Below are 12411 nucleotides of genomic sequence, written 5' to 3'. Positions count from 1 at the left end.
AAACCCAGAGACAGGAAGATGGAGAAGAGCCTAAGGGTTTGGACCCTGGGGCCCTCCATCTCCTGAAAGAGGTCAGGAGGAAGAAAAAGTAAAACCAGTTGAGAGGAGATGACCAGTGAGGAAGGAAGAAAATCGAGCCAATGTGATGTCCTAAAACCCAAATGAATGCCTGGCACTTGGAAGGCCCTGGTTTCCATCCCAAACCAAAACATAAAGTGAAGAAAATGTTTCCGTGAGAAGGGAGTAGTTGCCCATGTTAAATGCTGTCTGTAGGTCAAGCAGAATGAAGATTAACCATTAAGATTGACCATTGCCTTAAGATGTGTTATGTGCCTGCACCTATTCCCCCAGGATGAATGTAGTTGTTATGTATTGCAAACGTGGACTAATACAAATTTAAAAAAAATTTTTTAAATGAATTGACTAGGGGCCCGGGGATGTAGCTCAGTGGCACCATGCCTGCCTCCAAGAGCAAGGTCCTGAGCTCGATCCCCGGTACAGCCAGAAAAAAAAAAAAAAAAAAAAAAAGAATAGACCATTGCCACCAGACATGGTGGCGTATGCCTATAATCCTAGCGAGATCCTGTTTTGGCTCCGGAACGCTGCAGAGGTCACAGATGTGAGGTCTGTGTCTGCCACCACGGCCACACTCGCTGCCTGGCCTCCTACTCGCCAGTGGCCTTTGAAGGCAACCCTTCCCCCAGCGCCGAGGACATCAAGCAGATCCCTGGTACCAAAAAAGAATAAATAAATAAAACCTTAAAGGGGTGGGTGTGCAGTTCAGTTGTAGAGCTAACATACACAAGGTGCTTTGGCATTCCAAAAACAAACAAATACACAGAGAATATTAGAAACCTAAATGTTTGTTTGTTGAGACAGGGTCTCACTGTGTAGTCCAGGCTGACCTGGAACTCAGATCAATCCTACTGCCTCAGCCTCCCAAGTGCTGGGATTACAAGAGGGCGCCACCACGCCCGGCTGAAACCTGATTTTTACTAGTAGAAATCACAGGTGTTTTCATTTCACATCACAATAGTTGGAGATATATCAAAATAGTATTATTATTATTTTTTTGGTACTGGGGATCAAGCTCAGGACCTTGTGCTTGTGAGGCAGGCGATGGCACCACTGAGATAAATCCCCAGCCCCTCAAAATATTATTTGCAATTACAATCAGTCTCAGACTTTCTTCATGGTGAACGTGTTGATATGATGCGCTGTCAGCTGGGCGTGGTAGTGCCCCTAAGATCTCCAGCTACTTGCGAGGTTGAGACAGAGGAATGAAGAGCCCGGCCAGCCTGGGCACATAGTGAGCCCCTGGCTCAAAATAAAAATGAAAATGTCCTGGTGGAGCATTTGTGTAGCATACAAAAAGCTAGTACCACAATAAAGAATAAAAGAAATACTTCACTAGACCATGAACACTATAACATTTCCATAACTATATTTGCATAATTTTTTATGATCCAATGTATTTTTATAGCGTTTTTACAAATTTAAAAAATTTTAATTGTGGCAAAATGCACAAAACATAAAACTAATAATCTTCACCACCTCTAAGTGAACGGTTCAGTAGGGTTAAGTGTATTCACACTTGGGCAACCAAACTCCAAAACTTCTTTCATCTTGTAAAATGGAAATTCTACACACACTAAGTTATTCTCTCCATTTCCCCTTTCTCCTGGGCCCCATCAACCACCCTTCTGCTTTCTGTTTCTATGACTTTGACTACACTAGAGACTATATATATATTTGCTTTTTTTTTTTTTTTTTGGTGCCAGGGATCGAACTCAGGTCCTTGCACTTGCGCAGCAGGCATTGAAACCACTGAACTAAATCCCCGGCCCTATTTGCCTTTTTTTCTATAACTGCTTTTTTTTCACAGCTGGAGTTCAAACCCAGGGGCTCACATTTATTTCTAGACAAACATTCTATCACTGAGCTACCCATGCCAACTTTCCTCATGAATTACAATTGTACAGATTATACAGATTTTTGACTTTTTTTTTTGGCACCGGGGATTGAACTTGGGACCTTGCATTTGCAAGGTGGACGGTGGCACCACTGAGCTAAATCTCTGGCCCTACATTTTTGTCTTTTGTGGCTGGCTTATTTCATAATTTAACGTTATATTTTCAAGGTTTGTCTATGTTGTAGCATGTGTCAGAATAGCCTTCCTTTTTCTCTTGTTCTTTGTTCCTTTCTTTCTTCTTTTTGTGCCAAAACCCTGACATATCCTTCCTTTTTATTTTCTTTTTTTTTTGGTACTGGGGATCAAACTTGGGACCTTGTGCTTGTGAGGCAGGCGGTGGACATATCCTTCCTTTTTAAAGCTGAAGAGCCAGGTGTAGTGGTTCATGCCTGTGATCAGGAGGCTAAGGCAGGAGGATTGCTGTGAGTTTGAGGCCAGCCTGAATTGCATAGCAAGACTAGACCCTGTGTCCAAAAAAAAAAATAGAAAACCTGTGTGTACTATATCCCTCATTTCATTTGCCCGTTCAATTGTTGATAAGATAAGTGGGTTGGTTCTACCTTTCCATGATTGGGAATACTGCACTATGGACATACATTTTACCTGTTTGTTGAGAAAGGGTCTCACTATGTAGTTCAGGCTGGCCTTGAATTTGCAGCAATTCTGCATCAGCCTCCCGAGTGCTGGGATTCCAGGTACGTACCACCATGCCCAGCTGGACACATATTTTTCTTTTCTGGTACCGGGGATCAAACTCGGGACCTTGCACTTGTGAGGCAGGAGCCAGAATCACTGAGCTAAACCCCCGGGCCTGGACATATTTTTTAAAATGTATTTGATGGGGGCCGGGGATTCAGCTCAGTGGTTTCGCTGCCTACTGCACAAGCACAAGGACCCGAGTTCGATCTCCGGTACCAAAAAAATATATATATATATATTTGAAAGCATTACTCTGAGAAGGGTTCATAGGCCTCCCCAGACTTCCAGAGGGGTCCATGGCACATGAGCGCCTCATGGGTAGTTTGGCTAGGGTTAGGACTCAGACCACTGACTCCAGGGCTCTTTCCTCTCCCACGAGATCAGGCAACATCAGCAGCTTGTACCATGCTAGAGCAGGCCAGGTTCCGCACTAAGACACTGGGGAGAGGAGAAAGTCTGCAGATGTGAGTGTGACCCTGTTGTAGTGACCCTGATGTAGCTCAGTGGCACCATGCCTGCCTCTCAAGCACAAGGTCCTGAGTTCGATCCCCCGTACCAAAAATAAAATAAAATAAAATAAAATAATAAAAGGTCTATGAAGGTAGCTGAGTAAGGGGGGGAGAGACTAAAAATGATCTAAATCCCCGGCCCTTATGATCAAGATGTTATATATGTGTATCAATTTCCCAAAACGAGCATAACTATTATGTATTGTAAACATACACTTACATAAAATGATTCTTAAAAAATATGAAGTTTTAGCAGGTGTGGTGACACATACTTGTAATCCCAGCACTCGGAGGCTGAGGCACGAGGACTGCCTCCAGTTTGAGGTCAGCCTGGGGTACATAGTGAGCTCAAGGACAGCCAGAGCTATAGAGCAAGACCTTGTATCAAAAAGAAGAAAAGAAGAAGAAGAAGAAGAAGAAGAAGAAGAAGAAGAAGAAGAAGAAGAAGAAGAAGAAGAAGAAGAAGAAGAAGAAGAAGAAGAAGAAGAAGAAGAAGAAGAAGAAGAAGAAGAAGAAGAAAAAGAAGGAGGAGGAGGAGGAGAAAGAGGAAGAAGTTTCATTTATATGTACTTTAAGACTGGTAAGGGCCAGGTATATATCAAGGTGGTTCCAACACCTGCCTCAAAACCTCAAGGTCCTGAGTTCGATCTCCGTACCAAAAAAAAAAAAGAAAAAAAAGACTGGTACATCTGGTTTTGTTGTTGTTGTTGTTGTTGTTGGTACCAGGGATCAAACTCAGGACCTCACACTTGCCAGGCAGGTGCTGTGCCACTGAGCTACACCCCTGGCCAAGACTGGTACATCTGGGTGTGGTGGTTACACGTGTAATCTCAAGTTATACCTGCCTCAGGAGGCTGAGGCAGGAGGATTGCTGCGAGGTTGAGGCCAGCCTGGGATACATAGTGAGTTCCAGGCCATGGGCCGGGGATTTAGCTCAGTGGTTCCGTCGCCTGCCTGCCTCGCAAGCACAAGGACCTGAGTTCAATCCCTGGTACCAAAAAAACAAAAACAAAAATCAAGGCCAGCCTAAACTATATAGTGAGACCCTGTCTCAAAAAACAAAACACTGTTACAAAAATATTTAATAATATTTGTTCAGACTCCGAAAAATTCCCCTCAGCTCTACATTGAGGGTTAGTCAGTTTGAAGTTTCAGCTTAATTTGGTTCTGCTTTGGACACTGACTGGAGAGAATCAAGTCAAAATTTACAACCAAGTTCGATCCGATCCCTGGTACCAAAAAAAAAAGATTTACAACCATTCCTTTCCTGTGCTGTTTCTTAAGCACCCTCCCGCTTTAGTGGGGATTGAGCTGAGCAGTGCTCTACCAGTGAGCTACATCCCCAGTCCCATTTGTTTATGTATCCCCCTAACCGGGGATCAAACTCAGGACCTTGGGCTGGGGATTTAGCTCAGTGGTTCCACCGCCTGCCTCCCAAGCTGAGGACCCGGGTTCAGTCCTCAGTACCAAAAAAAAAAAAAAGAACTCAGGACCTTGCACTTGCTAGGCAGGAGCAGTGAGTTAAATCCCCAGCCTTATTTATTTATTTATTTATTGGTACCAGGGATTGAACTTGGGACCTTGCACTTGCAAGGCAAGCGCATGAACCACTGAGCTAAATCCCCTGCCCCTATTTATGGTTTTGTTTTTTGTTTTGGTACCAGGGATCGAACTTGGGACCTTGTGCTTTCGAGGCAGGCATCGGAACCACTGAGCTAAATCCTTGGCCCTCCTATTTATGTATTTTTTGTTTTGTTTTGGTACCGGGCATCAAATTCAGGACCTTGCACTTTCGAGGCAGGCACTGTAGCCACTGAGCTAAGTCCCTGGCCCCAATATTTATGTATTTTTGAGACAGCATCTTGTTTTAGAGTTCAGGCTGGCCTCCAGCTGGCAGCAATCCTCCTGCCTCAGCCTCCAGAATGCTGGGATTACAAGCATGTGCCAAGCCCCAGACTTGTTTACTAGAGACAGGGCCTCATTATATGGTCAAAGCTGGCCTAGTAGTTGTGAAACTGAAGCAGGATCTAAAAGAAAACCAAGTTCGGGCCAGGGATTTAGCTCAGTGGTCCCGCTGCTGCCTGCCTCGAAAGTGCAAGGTCCTGAGTTCAATCCCAGTATCCAAAAAAAAAAGAAAAAAGAAAAAAAGAAAACCATGTTCTTCCCAGCCTTGGGCAGCCCCTCCCCATCAGCCCCCTCTCCCTTGTAGCTGTAACTCCTTGTTCTAGTACAGATAAAATTGGCAACTATGTCCTGTAAACTAAGTTTATGCACCCTGTTCTCATATGATTCATAAGACACTGTCTTCTTACAAGACTAAATTACAAAACCATCTGCCCTTGTCCTGTTCTAGTAAGCTCACTTGCTATGTCACTAGAAGGACCACCCCCTTGGACAAAATGTGTAAAAGCTGGGACAGGAGTCTATTGGACCAGTGTTCACCCTAAATAAATCCTCCTGATTCCCATTGGTCTCTCTTGTCTTTTGGAATTCTGCAACATTTCTGGTGACCAAGAAGGGACTGGAGATGACAGAGTCTCCTTTGCCTGAAGGCCTGAGAGGGGTGGAGCTGGGGAATCCTGAGACTTCTGGTGCCTCCAGGTGAGATTTCAGCTCAAAGACTGAATCAGCCCTCCCACAGCCTGGAAGCCAACCCCCTGCCTGGGCAACAGAACCCATTGGGATTCAGGACAATTCTGGAACAACATCGTGCTGCAGGACTGACGTAATGTTTAGGGGCCCAGGGGGAACGCATCCCATTAGGACAGAAGGGGAGCCTGATCACCTCCCCAAGTGTACTCATAATCTGATGTGGGTTGGGTCAGAGGAGACCTACAACCACAGGTGGAGGTGCAGGGGTGGCCTGCAGTAAAAATTACCCTCACAAAGCGGGTGTGCTGGGTAATCAGACTCAGGAGGAATCTGATAAAAACCATAATCAGGTTGAAAAAAACTGGGAATGGAGAAATATATGAGTACATGTAAATACATGTAATTAAGCCGGGGATTTAGCTCAGTGGTTTCGCTGCCGGCTGCACAAGCACAAGGACCCGAGTTCGATCCCCAGTACCAAAAAAAAAAAAAAAAAAAAATGTAATTAAAACAGCTGAAAAAATGCCAGAGAGTGCAGAGCAAAACAGTAAAAAAAAAAAAAACAACAACCACAAAACCACTCCCGGCTTCAGGATCCCCTAGGGGAGCAATTGCTCAGCATCACCTCTGATGCTGCCTGCAAGCACCTGAAAGCCAAAACAACCCCAGCCTGGGGCTACATGGTCAAAGCTGGGAAATTGTGGTCTGCCAGACATAGGGTTTTACGGGACAAATCAAATTACAGATTTTAGCTAATTGATAAATGTACTTTTGGTTTCCAATTTGAATTGGTATTTTGTTTAGTGTTTTAAAAACATTTCCTGTGCATTGCAAATTCTTGAATTGTAATCATATGGTTAACTTGCTCTTCTCTCTACTAAGTCAAGGTTACTTAGTCTGTTGGCAGCCAATCAAATTTAAAGTGTAGCAATCTAAAAACAAAGAAACAAATGGAGAAAAGTACACCTTAAAATCCAAGCAGCTTGGGGCCAGGGATGTAGCTCAGTGGCACAGCACCTGCCTGGCAAGCACAAAATCTTGAATTTGAACTTGAAAAAAAAATATCCAAGCAGCTACAGCCAAGTTTGTTATAGAAGGTTTATAGTGAGACAGAGGAAAATATTAAGGAGGTTATAAGTGATCTCTTGCTGTAGCAACTCAACTGGTAGCACCAGGACCTCAGGCTTAGAGTGAGACCTTTTGGATTGTTTTAAGAAAGTGGCAGACGGGCCGGGGATTTAGTTCAGTGTTTCCACGCCTGCCTCACAAGGACAAGGTCCTGAGTTCGATTCCCAGTACCAAAAAAAAAGAAAGTGGCAGACAAACTGGACATGGGGGAAATCACCAGCTTTGACAAGGCCAAGCTGAAGAAGATGGAGACACAGCAGAAGAGTACTCTGCTGACCAAAGAGACCATTGAGCAGGAAAAGTGGAGTGAGATCTCCTAAGAGCCTAGAGGATTCCTCATTCCCATCATTCTGAGACCCCCCCAGTTGTGATGTAAAGGAAGAGCCACTTGCGAGATGGACATGAGCCACAAGCTGCACTGTGAACCCGGGCACCCCTTGCTTATACCACTGGCCTGTGGGTCTCTGAGGGGACCTCCCTAATTGGATTGCCAAATTCTTCGGTTTGCCCTGGGATATTACAGAAAATTATTTGTATGGCCGGGGATTTAGCTGAGTGGTTCTGCCACCTGCCTTGAAAATTATTTGTATGATGAATAAAAATAAAACACATCTTGTGGCAAAAAAAGGTTATAGGTAAAAAAGATACACTTTTGATATAAGAGGATTTTATGTGATAAAAGTTCTGTCCTGTTAAAGATAAAAGGAGAGATAATGACAAGATTGAAAAGCTTAGTATGTTGAGAAAGCTTGTGGAAGTGACTCATCAAGGAAGTATGGAGCTGGGGATTTAGCTCAGTGGCTCTGACACCTGACCTGTAAGCGGAAGGACCCGAGTTAGATCCCCAGTACCAAAAAAAAAAACAACAAAAAAAGGACGTATGTTTGTTTGCTTGTTGGTTTGGTGAAAGCCCATGCTGTTCCTTCTAAAAGCTCCTTGTTGATCAAAAGATTCAAAAATATGTAAGGGTGCTCATTAATTTGATAGAGCTCAGGTTGTTCTTAATGCAAAAGTACTTGAGAGAGTGATGTGTATTGCAACAGAGTAGACATAGGAGGAAAAGTGTCAAAACCCACCCTATTAAAATATATGTTAGGGCCGGGGATTTAGCTCAGTGGTTCCGCTGCCTGCCTGGCAAGTGGTAGATCCCGAGTTTGATCCCTGGTACCAAAAATAAATAAATAAATAAATAAATAAAATATATGTTAAAAAACTTTATAAGAGGCTACACGGGGGACTATAAAGTAAAGCTGTCCCCCCAGAGGTTAAAAACTCTTTATGAAATAAGTCAGTCCTCATTTGATATAGGGTGGCTGGCTGGGTAGGGGTGGGGGTACAATTGGAAATACACACAAAATAATAACCGGAAACAGAAACAGCCAGGACACTCACTCCTTTGAATCCCAAGGCAGCTAAAAATCAGCGCATGGTATATGCTGCCTGTGTAAGACAAGCCCAGGGAGACATCAGGCATAAACTACAAAAGTTAGAGAGATAAAAAAAAAAAAGTTAGAGGAGAGTTTTGCTCATATAAATACAACCAAGCTCTTAGAGGTGGCCACCAAGGTATATCCTATCCAAGACTGGGAGGCCAAATGAGAGGCTAACCAGGGGCTCAAACAGAAGACAGATCTGGGGCCGGGGATTTCGCTCAGTGGTTCCAGCGCCTGCCTTGCAAGCGCAAGGTCCTGAGTTCAAGCCCTGATACCAAAAAAAAAAAAACAAAAGAGATCTGGGGCCAGGAGTGTAGCTCAGTGCCGCCTCGCCTACCTGGCAAACCCAAGGTCCTGAGTTCCATCCCGATGGGGTGGGGGGGATCTGTTGGCAACAACGCTCAAGGGGGAAAAAGACAGAGATTACTAAGGGGCAAAGGTACAGACATGAATAAAACAGGAGCCAAACCGAGCGGAAATCTGCCAATGGACCAAAGCTAGACTGGGGTCAATGCACATGATGTAAAAAAATATGGCTGCTAGAAAAATAAATGTCCAGAAAATGATGACAGAGATGATGATAAAAATTCCAAAGTGGGCTGGGGATTTAGCTCAGTGGTTCTGTTGCCTGCCTTGAAAATGCAAGGTCCAGAGTTCCATCCCTGGTACCAAAAAACAGAAAATTCCAAAGCTAAGAGCTGAGTCCCTATATGAAGCCACAAAGCGGGGAAAAGGAACCCCTCCTCTGGGAAGCTAACCAGGAAAACACATTTAACAAATCAAAAGCCTTGGGGATTTAGCTCAGTGGCACTGCATCTTCCTCGAAAGTTCCTGAGTTCAATCCCCGGTACCAAAAAAAAAAAAAAAGCCTTGACTCAGGCCCCAGCCTTAGGACTGGCAGATACAAACAAGCCTTTCTTCCTATATGACCATAAACAAAAGAAAAAACCCTAAGTCTTATCTCAGGTCTTGAGATCCTGGCCTCACCGGTGACATACTTGTCTAAACAGTTAGACTCTATGGCCCTGGGGTAGCCCCTATGCTTTAGGGCACTTGCTGCCACTGCCCTGCTGACAGAAAGCTAACAATCTGACCTTGGGACAAGAAGGACTGATCCAGTGCCACACTCAGTTATAACCTTGATGGACCAGAGAGGACACCATTGGTCATCAAACCCAAGAACGACCTGGCATCAAGGGCTCCTATGTGAAAATCCCTGCATAACTTTAGAGACAGTGAACAGTCTTGATCCAGCTACTTTGCCCCCAGTCAAGCCAGGAGCCTCCCCTTCATAAGTATGTGGAAATCATGGATAAAATGTTCTCGAGCCTAGGAGATCTCACAGATTGCCCTCTTGGAGACATGAATGTTGCTGAACGGGGTCCAATAGACAAGGTATGTGATAATGACATCTGTGGTAGATTCTGTGGTAGGGGCCAAACCTCTGCCCACCAAAAGACAAAACTAATAACCTTGACAAGGGCTGTTTTACTAGCAAAGGACAAAAACCTAACATCTATACTGATTCTGCATGTGGCTTTAAAACATTATATGTACATGGGCCATTTGACTGCTAGAAGAAAAAGTACAAAGAAGAAATTTTACAACTGCTAGATACAGTGTGGACCCCCAAAAAGTTAGCTATTATGCACTGCAGAGGGCACTAGTAGACTAGAACATAAGAAGCCAGAAATTAAAAAAACAAAAACAAAAACAGACTGAGAAACAAAGCACCACTATGGCAGCCTCCTCAATCCAAGAGAGGGGCCCTAGCCATGTCCCTCATCCCAGAGCCTCCTTTCCCAGGGACCCCGAGTTACTCCTCAGATAAAAGAGCCTGATTTGCTCCAAAAGCTAGAAAGTATGTAAAGGGGGAATTTAGAAGTTGGCTGATAAAAGTCTAGCCATCCCCCAAACTACTGGGGCCCAAGTTCATAAAACAATTCCATTAGGGCAGGCAGCAGAACCACTGAGCTAAATCCCCAGCCCATGCATTAAGGATCTCACATGAAAAAGATAACACTAGAGTCATTGCTGGGTCGACATGTCTATGTGCTATAGCTCACTGCCATCGGTCAAGCTGTTTGGGAACAATACCTAATGTGTACCCCAAACAACCCAAGGCAAAAGCCCACCACCCCCTGGGTATCCAGGAAATGGAAGCTGCCACATGTGAAAACTTGCTTATGGATTTCATTAAATTCCCTCTAGCTGGTGTCTATTGATATATATTGGTCCTTGTCTACACCTTCTCAAGATGGATAAAAACTTTCCCCACCTGAACAGAAAAGGCACAAAAGATAACCAAGGTACTGTTAAGAGACATCATCCTATTGGGAAATGGAAAGAAAATATTTAAATGGGAATGGGAACAAGGGAGAAGGGAGGGAGAAAGAAAGGAAGAGACAAGAAAAAAGTGAAAATAGAACGAAAAAATGGAAACAAAGCTTTTGTACATGGGGGGGCTTTAGGGGAGGGGGATGGGAAAAAAGAGGTGGGCGGTATTGTGCACAGGTGAAAATTCCCTATGATGAGTGTTATTATTATGTATGCCTAAAATGTACTGATAAATGTTTTGCTATTAAAAACAAAACAAAAAAGAGACATCATCCCAAGATTTGGACTGCTTTAGACCCTGGGGTCACACAATGAACCAATATTTGAAGCTCAAATAGTCCAAGAGCTCACATAGATGTTAAGGATAAAATAAAAGCTTCAGATGGCTTACTGACCACAGAGCTCAAGAAAGACAAAACACATAAACCCGGCAATCAAACAGATGCTAAAAAAAATTGTCTTTTTTTTTTGGTACCGGGGATTGAACTAGGGTCCTTGCACTTGCAAAGCAGGCCCCAGAACCACTGAGCTAAATCCCCGGCCCTAAAAAAATATTGTCAAGAAATTCACTTAAGATGAGATCAAGTCCTGCCCATGGTCCTCCTCTGAGTCCAGGGCACCCCCACCAAACCAACTGAGTATTCCCATTTAAAATTTTGTTCAGCTGACCACCCCTAATCATAAGTCAAATTATGAGTAATCTTTATAAACTAGGAAAATTGTTCCTGAGAAAACAAATACAGGCTTTGGGAATAGCCCTGAAAGATATTCAATAAGCTTAACAGATCCAGTACACCCATTCAAACCTAGGGACTTTGGGTCAAAAAATAAAATCCAGGGCCGGGGATTTAGCTCAGTGGTTCCGTTGCCTGCCTTGCAAGCAGAAGGACCTGAGTTCAATCCCCAGTAGCAAAAAAATAAATAAAATCCAACAACTCTGGGGCCCATGTGGGGTGGGCCTCACACTATAATCCTGTCCACCCCCATGCTGTTAAAGTTACAGAAACTGTGTCTTAGATCTACCATAGTTGGCTACAGCCAGCAGCCCAAGACAAGTGAACCAGCCAATCCAGAATCCAGACCACCCAAAGCAATGAGATCTGGCCTCCACTAGAAGTGACAGCCCTGCTCTAGGCAACCCCAGAAGCTGACTAGTCTACACATGGCAGAAGCCTGAGGAAACAGCAGCTCTTCTCTGATCACACCAGAAGTTGATCAATCCACGCATGGCCAAAGCTTGAGGATCAACATAGAGTCATAATGATGATATGTTTCAGATCCTTTTCTGTGGGCCATAGAGACTCTGATAGGCACAACACCACTCAATTTATGGCCTTTAATCAAGTAACAGCCTCTGCTCAATAGGTTGTACTGAGCACCCCCTTAGGACAAAAATTGATAATAATAATAATGATAAAGATGATGGTCTCTATTAAAACTTGTTAGAGAAAGCATCAAAGGGGGGAATGAAGCAGGACTTAAAGACAAACAAATTCTTCCCAGCCTTGTACAGCACCCCCATCATCATCCTCTCCCTTGTAACTGTAATTCCTTGTTCTGGTATAGATAAAATTGGCAACTATGTCCTGTAAACTAAGTTTATGAACTCTGTTTTCATATGATTCATAAAACACTGTCTTCTTACAAGGCTAAATTATAAAACTGACTGCCCTTGTCCTGTTCCTGTAAACTCACTGCATCACTAGCAGGACCACCCCCATTTCAATCAAAAGCTGAAATT

The 12411-nt window shown here is 43.8% G+C and overlaps 1 pseudogene; it reads left to right on the top strand.

The window, feature by feature from the left end:
- The first annotated feature begins 7091 nt into the window (after positions 1–7091).
- LOC147828997 (thymosin beta-10 pseudogene) lies at positions 7092–7227 on the top strand (annotated as a pseudogene).
- The last annotated feature ends 5184 nt before the right edge of the window (positions 7228–12411 follow it).

The sequence above is a fragment of the Heterocephalus glaber genome, unplaced genomic scaffold, assembly GCF_053883595.1.
Source record: "Heterocephalus glaber isolate CG9 unplaced genomic scaffold, H.glaber_assembly_v1.0 deba00000809, whole genome shotgun sequence".
NCBI lineage: Eukaryota > Metazoa > Chordata > Mammalia > Rodentia > Bathyergidae > Heterocephalus > Heterocephalus glaber.
This window is presented reverse-complemented; position numbering and strand designations above follow the sequence as displayed.